The 9560-nt window shown below is 42.5% G+C and overlaps 1 long non-coding RNA gene across 1 annotated transcript; it reads left to right on the plus strand.

The window, feature by feature from the left end:
• Positions 1–810: 810 nt before the first annotated feature.
• On the plus strand, positions 811–9321 carry LOC128330946 (uncharacterized). The gene is made up of 3 exons (XR_008310267.1): positions 811–1269; positions 6308–6586; positions 7310–9321. It is a non-coding gene; the product is annotated as an uncharacterized LOC128330946 (long non-coding RNA).
• Positions 9322–9560: the final 239 nt, after the last annotated feature.

Genomic DNA, 9560 nt, shown 5'->3' on the forward strand with positions numbered 1-9560 from the left:
ATGAAGAAAGTGCAAATACAAACAGTGAAGTAGGACATTCTCAGTTGTTTCAATTTGCTCGGAGCTGCAGATAGCTGGTTAGCTTTTCGTCCTACCTTGATTCCACACTTCTCCCACCTCCTACCTAGTTGTTTACACCCACACAACTGAAAATTGGGAGCACTCACAGCTCCCAAAGCTAGATAGGACACAGTTTTCGGTTGTCTGAATGACCTCACTATGTGCGAGAGTAACTGTAGTTCCTGCCATGAGCATTTATGCACTGATGGATCAGCCTAGAAAGATTCTTGACACATCAGTCCAAAACATGTTTGCTTAGAAGTAAAGGCCGGAGCACATGTTGCATTTGCCACAGGAATGCCACAAGACAGGGTTATTTATATCCTAGCCATAAAGCTTAGAACTACTTATCACATGCACTGCTGTCATCATGTTTTGAGTGCCATGGTTGCTAGTCTGTAATAATTCATGACCCCAGTTCCACATGAAAGAAATGCTCTAGTCATGATTTGGACCATGCTCTAGTCATGATTTGGACCATGCATGTGGAAACAAGACTTTACATTACTTTTCTTAGATCCAACGTTGTATGCATGTAACATATTTCTATACAGCCCAAAATTTGCATCTCTGGGCAATATACAGGAGAACCTCATTATACGCAATTCTATATCCGTGGTTTCACGTATTCGCAGGTGTCTAATTGACACCCAATTTCAGTATCTGCAGATACTAAAGGGTTAAAACCCATGTACCCGTGGTTCCTAGAGGGCCAGAAGTTATTGCTGAGGTCACTTCCGCCATCCATTTTGTCAGCAAGGGCCATTTTGTTGCTCGTTTCCTGCTTCTTCTTCTTTTCAGTATTGGGGTGCATTTAGTAGTCTGAGGAGCATTGCTGGGCACAAGAAGGGTACAAGGATTGGAGACCCCACAGAGCAAAGCAAAGTGTTTTTTTCACTTTTTCGGGGGGGTCAGTTTCCTGCCATTTTCCACCTCTTTTCTTAATAAAACAAGCATTTTTAAGCAATTTTTTTCAGTTTGGGGGACATTTAGCAGTTGGGGGGCATTGCTGAGCACAAGGAGAACCCATGGAGCACACTACAGTAGGTTTTTTTCGCTGGTTTTTTGCTTGCTTGCTTGCTTGCTTGCTTGCTTTGGTTGTTTCTTGGCTTCTTTACAACTTTTTTGAGCATTCTGGAATCTAACCCACCTTTCCCCATAGAAATAATGCCTCATTCCTTGCAGTGGTATGTGAGGAACGGAACCCATGTGAGTAACAAGGTTTTCCTGTATGCACTTTGCCCTATATATAAGATTGCTCTTTATATAATCAGTGTTATTTCCTGGAAATAGGATTTGGCTAATATACACCTTCATGCTTTCCTCTTTCCTGCCTTCTCTGAATGCTTACATTCACTTTCCCCCTCCAGCAACGAGCAATTCATTACTATCTCCATAATTTGTTACTATTATCCAACTCCTCTACCCCAAGACCAAAGCCTGGGATGAATGCCGCATTCTGATGTGGATTAGAGGAGGGCAGAGCCGTGGATGCCATTGGCCTTCCATTTCAGGCAGCAGCTGTCTGGCAGTGATTGGGTAGCAGCTGTTCCTAGTGACAACAGTGATGACTATCCAGTAGGCTTGCCATTCGCAGCAGTGCCCAGAGCCAAAATGAGATCTTCACATCAAGACTGAATCAGTGCTCAGTGTTGACTTTATTCAAGTGCATGCATACTTGTAGCAAGAGAAACCCACAGATACCTTATGGATCTGAATGAATAAGCCTAAAAGGCATGCCACACAACAGGCTTCTGGCCTAATCTAAGGCAACACATATGTATCTAGGACAGGGTGGTTGGGAGAGCTGAACACTACTCAGATGCAGAGTAATGCTAAATTAAAATTAGCAGCCAGCACCCATGGCTGGACCCTAATGAGAACTCATTTGGGGAAGAAAAAGATGCAGTCCCTAAAGGAGCCTCTAGCATCAACCAAGATCCCATGGTGGACACATGGCCCTTGAGGGACAGCTGGAGCTTACCCCTCCTGTGGATGTTACCCTTGAGAAGTCTTAAATCTTGAGGGATCTCACACCGTGATCTGAAAACCTAGCCCCACTTCAGACCCTCCTTCATTGCTCCTGGGACCTCAGGAGCAGCGGTAGTGCTGGATCAAGGCCAGGTTCTTGGGTACTAAGGCATCCTTTCCTGTGGGCCTACTCTGGAGGAGGAGGAGGAGGAGGAGGAAGCAAGTCTCCGTGCAGGCCCTGAACTAAGACCCAGCAAGGGTTGGAGCTTCTGTTCTCTTTATACGCTCCCTGGTATCAGCTAGGCATTTGCTGATGCAGCAGCTCTACAGTGAGAGCTCCTCTAGAGCTAGGTTCCTGGTCTCTCCTTGCTTGGATCCCCTGCTTTGCTTCCCTTTCCAGCCCTCTGCTACTCCCAGAGTCCTGCTCTTCAGCTCCAACCTGTGATTCTATCTTTTTGCTCCTAGTTAGCTGGCATGGCAGGAACATTATGGTTTAACCGAAGAAGGCAGATAAACCAATGCCAGATCAAGGTGCCCAAAATCATGCAAAATGCTTGGTTATCCTGCTAATGTTGCACTAATATGCACCCCCAGGCAGATAATGTCCTCTTAACAAGCTCAGGAAAAACCCAGTGCTACTGTATAATGTTGATGAGCTTCGACATGTGTGAATTTGGACCGGAAACCTCAGAAAGGCCCATTAAACTGCTCTGAGTTTTCTAAAGGAAGAGTGAAATCTAAGTGTAGCCCCTTAGCTCTCCTCAGACATTCATGAACACCACTGTGCTTTACAGTTCCCAAAGCAAGGAGAAAATCTCACTCCAGAGCTGTCACTCACCTCCTCGAGTTGGGCACTCACAGCTATGGAACTGTTTGCGTGAAGGGGGAAGTGCCATCACTGTGATGGTCAGTGCTTCCATGAGCCCCAGCCTGGATTGCCTGAGGCTGCTGCTCACAGAAGCAGTGACTGACCATCACAATTTTATGGTGCTTCCCCTTCACACAAACAGCACTGTAACCGTGAGAGTCCCGCTTCAGGGGGTGACTTCCTCCCCACTTTGGGAGCTGTAACTGTGATCACAGGGGTGCTCATGAATGTCTGGACAAGGCTTTTGTTTGCCTCCTCACAGGGAAAGAGATCTAGGCAAAGCGACCTGGGTTCTTACAGTAATAGGTGTGTTCCTTCTATTGAGATTCCCTGAACTGTAAGCTAAACAGTCTGTTCCAAGGAGGCCTAGGACTCCTTTTTAAAAACCCTTCCTCCACACAAGTCTCTCAAAACACCATTTGACTAAGAACAAGGTAACAATATGAGACGGGGGAAGGAAATACTGAGGGAAAACTAGGGATCGATATTGTGTGGAAATGTGTTGCAATATGACCGGCCAGTAGGTGGCACTTCCTCCTTCCTGCCTGTAGTTTTTGATGAACTTGTCTCTTCCTGTTACACAATAAAGTAGTCTTAGCCTATAATGGCTGCCTTCCTCTGAGCAATCATGACAGATATGAAATAGATTTTCTTTTAATGGAACACATAGTAGAATTAAAGTCCCACCCCACAGAATGCTCAATCAAAGCTGAGATGTGTGAGCTTCTTGCCCACCCTTCCTATTTTGAAGTACTGTGGAATTCAGATTCGAGGGTGCTGAACTTTTTTTTTTTTCAAATGTCCCTCAAGTTTCCTTTGACTAGGGTTGCCATATTCAAGCTCTCCAAATCCGGGCAGCCTAATTGGCATCTTATGAAAATTAGTTTACAAATAATTTGCATGTTGTGCAAATTATGCAAATTGACCGATGCACTGTCCAGTTCAGTAGTATTTGATCTGGATGTCTACCAGAGCAAAATTATTTTCTACCAGAAAATACCGTGAAAACGAAGACTATACACAGTTTGAGATATTAATAGCAGCAATAGAACAAAAATATACACTGAGCTTTTCAGTTAGTCTGCGATCCTTTACACACTTACTTGGGAGAAAATCTGATTGAAACTAATGGTACTTCCAAGTACGCATGCATAGAATGGATTGCACTACAAAGCCCAATATCTTAAACATTACAGTACACAGGTAGGCAGTTATTTACATCAAAATCAAGCTATCTTCTCAACTGCCCTTTAGAGATCCACTGCTGATAAAAACCCACAAAGCAACATTTCTCAGGAGATTAATTATTGTGAATCTCTCCCAGCCAGCCTCCTGTGCTTTACCTGCCTTACTCAAAGTCCAGCAGTTGAGCAGAACAGTGACCGCATGTTTTCCTCCATAACCATAACCAGGGCCGTAGCAAGGTTGGAGTGGGCCAGCCCAGGCGGGTGTGCGGCTGGGGGAGTAAGTCATGTGACTTGCCTCTCGGGGGGCCCCAGACAACTGTCTCCCCTTGTTCTGTTATAGTTACGCCCCTGACCATAACTCCATTTCTAGCGAAAGAAAGAAAGAAAGAAAGAAAGAAAGAAAGAAAATCTGGGCAAATCCAGGCAGGCTAAGCAATCTGGGCAACTTAAAATCCGGACACTACATAGAAATCCACTACACAGAAATCCACTACATAGAAACCTTTGACTAAAATGACAGAGGGACGGCTCTCTTCCTCTCTGTTTTGCAGCTGATCATTCCTCACAGCTTCCGTCAAGTGCTCTTGCTTCCAGATCTTGAGTGCCAACCAGTTCTTGCCTAAGAAAGAAAGAACATGGAGGCCAGTCCTTTGAAGGCCTACTTCCTGATTGACTCTCAGGCATATATGTATCTGAGAATCTGGCAGAAACCAGCTTTTCCTTGTTTGTTATACCCTGGTGAGAGTTACAAAGTATAATCAAAAGAAAAGTCAAGAAAAATTCAAAAGACTAACTAATTCTGTGGGAGCACCCAATGCAGTAGCATTGCTGAAGCGAAACAGTTGTGGATGGGAGATCTCTGGGAGCCCCTGTAAGAGCAGGATATACATGTTTCCAAACTATTTTGAATAAAAAGATTGCTTTGATTTCTTGTATGACAGGGCAATACGAATGAGGGTTGGCATTAGGCTTTCACACTCTAGTAGAATACTGAAATATTCTACAGATCCTACGGACATGACTCCTGTTTCTGGACATTACCCTACTGCTAATAATCCACCTGACACACTGCACCTTTTAAAGCACTAACACAATCCACACACAGGTGTATACTATAGGGGAAGAATGTCAGTTCAATCCCCAAATAGCAAAGCAAAACCAGTGGTGAGAAAGCAACAAAGCAAGAGTCTTGAGATAATTCTTTAGTATTGAAGAGCTATAAGAATTTATTTAAATAAAAAGTTACAAACTAATGTGAAAAAGCCTGCAGCTTAATTTCAGTTGTAGCTCATGGCTGAAGAGAAAGAGCAAAACAAACATCTATTTCTTGAGAGACAAAACTGAGACTAACACTGGAAGAACAAGGAGGGGAAGAATCCAGCACTTTTATCCATGACCCTAAACTTCCACCCAACCACCCACAGTGGTCACTATGAGACATTGCAGCTGAGCGTTGATGCAGCCAGGGTCCTAGCTCTAATATTTACAGCTATGCTAGCTAAGCAAACTGCTTCCTGAAGAGGTCCCAGGCTCGCCCCTTTCCATCTGCCACTCTTAAAGCCTTAAGGTCTGGTTGTTGCTCACACTTACTCAGCATTCATTTCATACTGAAGCCCTTTCCAACTTCCTCCATTTGTTTGTAGGGCTGGCAGCTTCTGACATCAGAAAGTAAATTACCTAGGTGGGTCTGTGTCATAGCCTAGTGGTTTTTGGTGGATCTGGAGGTAGAGCCCAGTGGTGGGTTCCTGGATGAAGCCTACTGCAAGAGTGGTTAACACCCCTCAGATCTACAGCTAAACACAGACAGAGTGGGCTGTAGATGTAGGAGTGAACAAAAAGGTACAAGTTTGTGGACGGTAGAAGGGTTTAAAGGACTCTAAGTATACATAGTAGACAAAGAAAAAGCACCATGATAGATGAACACTCTTCAAGAATATTTCATCCCAGAGAAAGACCTCCCTCAGATAAGTAAAGGGAAAATTCTAGTGCTTGAAAGAAGACTTCAGGCCAAGACCAGGCAAGACATCATTGCCTAGTTTGGTTTACAAGCAGTTGTGTGGAGACTCAATCACGATCAGATCACAGCACAGAGGTAGAGGATGTTTAATTCTTTTTGTCCATGCCATTTTCCTGATGAAACTCCCCCGTAAAGCTCCTATTAGCCCTCAGAAATGCCATTTGGTGAGGAATAGACCTATCTTGGCTCAATTTTCTTTTACAGGAAAACCTTGTTATCTGCGTATTCGTGTACCCACGGTCAGAAAAAGACACCCGACCCCAGCATATGCATGGAGAAAGAGAAGAAAAACTTCAGTCTTGCCTATCCATGGGTCGGGAATGGCCAGAAATGACCACGGAGGTCATTTCTGGCCGTCATTTTGTTTCTCAGAGCCACAAAATGGCTTTGTTTAAGGGGGAACCCCCCACAAACCTAGTGATTTTCAGTCAATTTGGGGGCATTCCGGGGCACAGTGCAACTCAAAAGGAGCAGCAAAGCATGGTAAGGACCTCCCCTCATGTTTTCCCCTGAAATTTGGCACACTTTTGGCCATTTTTGAGCAATTTCTGGCTGACCAGGAACCTAACTCCCACGATCCCATTGACTTTAATGCTTTGATATTCACAGTTTCCATATCCATGGCTGCAGCCAAGAATGGAACCCCCACAAATATTGAGGTACTCTTGTACTTGGTGGCATTATACTTTCCCAGTATTTTAACAATGTAATTAACCACTGAGATATGAAACAACAGGAAAACAACGCAATGATTAGGCTTTCACATTCTAGGATTCCATTTCCTCTGAAATGTGCAAATGGATACAATTTCCATAGTATGAATTAACCTAATTAAACTTCACTGGGGAAACTGATTTGGACAATTCACCACCTCTGCCTCTCACATAATAGTTATTGTTCATTTTAGACTTGTTGACAGTATAGTTTGGACTTGCCTCACCTCAGTATCGGCTATCAACCTATAAGGGAGCCCTGTGTTTTTACAGAACTGGGTTATCATGGGTCAAAAAAGGTTTTCTCTGGGCTTTGTTGGTGATGGTTTGATTTTTCTGCCATGCCAGGCAGAAATAATAAAAGTATGTTATTATTTCATATAAAAAATCGGCAACGTGTTTAAATATCTGGAGAGATGTGCCAAATTTCTCACAGAAAAATGTTCCATTTAGGCATCCTCCCGTCACTCTGACCCTGCTTTCTCTCACCTAGATTAAAGTCAGCCAAGCATTTCTGACATAAGAACTTTGGATAAGGAGCAACCTCCCAGCAAACACTTTCCATTGTAACACTGGGATGTCATGACTGACTTTTTGCAGTTTCTATGGCAACCAGAATTTTTGATCTGTAAAGGATATCGCAGCATGTGATCATTTTTCTTTGCAACAGAAAAATGTTGAGGAATCAAAGAAAATGAAAGAGGACACTGTAATCTTTAAATATTAACCACAAGTATTCTAAATTGCAGGATCACAACATGCACATGACTCTCTGTTCACAAAGTAGGTAACCTCTGTTTAATTCTTCACTTAGTAGAAGGAGCTTGTGGCAAATATGTGCTGGTCTATTGCACTTCTGCCACCAAATCGTCAACACTATTTTTAGTTTTCCAGTAGTAGTTAAAATATGCAATTGTAAGAACAATTACTGGTACTATATAGAAAAGACTATGTCTCTTAAGGCTAGACAATCATTCAAAGTGTGATACAGTCTCCAGTTTGGGACTTAGGGATGGATTGAAACCTCCCTGTCATTTCTGCCACTGTTTTCATGAGCAGCAAAATGCCAGAGTTTGGTTTTTACACTTTTTTATGGAAGGTCATGAAAAACAGTTGCAATTTTGAGGCAGGGTGCTTACCCAATGCTCCAGTGTGGTATAATGTTGCTTTTAAACTTGAAAAAGCTGCTGCCTCATATTATCTATAAATAGTTCCTACAATTGGAGAGAAAATCTTATGCTACCAGCTCTGAGGAGTAGCTTTCCAACTACACTGGAGAATTCGCTCTGGTCGATATACTGTACTCAAGCAGCTAGTAATACAGCCTCTACTTTGGAACAGTGCCACTGATAAAGGCCTGACTCTGGTTGAATTGCGTTTGGAAATTTTTGAACACAGCATCTAATAGGATCTTTGCATATACAATTGGGCTATATCATTGGATCATCCTCAGACTTGTGTATTGAGTATGGGTTCCTGTTGGATAGACATTGGCACATTTTAATTGTTTCTTTGATATAGATTAATTTTTAAATTTTGTACTTTGTGAATATATTATTTTTATGATTGTTGAATATGAATAACAAAAGTTATAAATTTGTTGGACTGTTCTTATTTTATTAGGATCATTTTATTTGGACAATATAACTTGAAAATGTATTGCCTTGGGTTATTTTGTAAATTGGCTGGTTATGTGTGAACCCAGTTACAGATCTTTTTCTGTTTCCTGTATATTTCCCCCAATCACATGCTGCCACAAAATCTTTAATCAGCCTTATCATATTGTTCCACCTCTGATGGCTTATGAAAAAAACCCTATTAAAACAATTGAAAAGAACCTAAGAACAGCCCTGCTGGATCACTCCAAAGGCCTATCTAGTCCAGCATCCTAGGTGGCCCACACAGTGGCCCACCAGATGCCTCTGGGAAGCTCACAGGCAATAGCTGAGGGCCTACCCTCTCTCCTGATGTTGCTCGCCTGCAACTGGTATTGAAAGACATCGTGCCTCGGAGCATGGAGGTGGCTTATAGCCAGCAGACTAATAGCCATTGATAATAAGAACATAGCAATGTTAATAATAACATAGATAAAAATGATAATAAGAACACATACAATTGTTTGTGTGTATGTATTGTGTATTAATAGGGTTACTTTTAAAGTCTATAAAATGTAGTGGGGAATAATCATATCTATTTCCAAAAGAACTGGAAATGTTATGAACTGTATAGACGGAATGCCTTCAAACCAGTAGGAGATACTGGCAGACTCAGGTAATCCACAGATATGTCAGTGTTCAAACAATCTGAATGGGGTAAAAACCCTAAGGGGACTAACTCCCCCTCAAATGTCCCCATGGAGACGGAGACAGAATGTTCATGGGCTCAGAGTGCAGTTAACAGTTATAAACAAAACAAACAAACAAAGAGGGGAAAGTATGCATCCTCAGCGCCTCAGATATTGCTGTCTTATCTGATTTAACTCTGATAGTCTGACTTCTTGTGTTACTCATACCTCCAGTGTTTTTTAAGAAAAATTAAAAAGTTACTTGAACACTGAGAAATAGAGAACCGTTTTTTAATGTTTTGCTATGAGGAAGATGACTGAGCTTGTTCGAATTGTTCTCCTTCCCACCCACTACAAAAAAGCATCCACCTTTTAATTAAGAACATAAGAACAGCCCTGCTGGATCAGGCCCAAGGCCCATCTAGTCCAGCATCCTGTTTCACACAGTGGCCCACCAGAT

This window comes from Hemicordylus capensis, chromosome 1 (genome assembly GCF_027244095.1).
Source record: "Hemicordylus capensis ecotype Gifberg chromosome 1, rHemCap1.1.pri, whole genome shotgun sequence".
Classification (NCBI taxonomy): Eukaryota; Metazoa; Chordata; class Lepidosauria; order Squamata; family Cordylidae; genus Hemicordylus; species Hemicordylus capensis.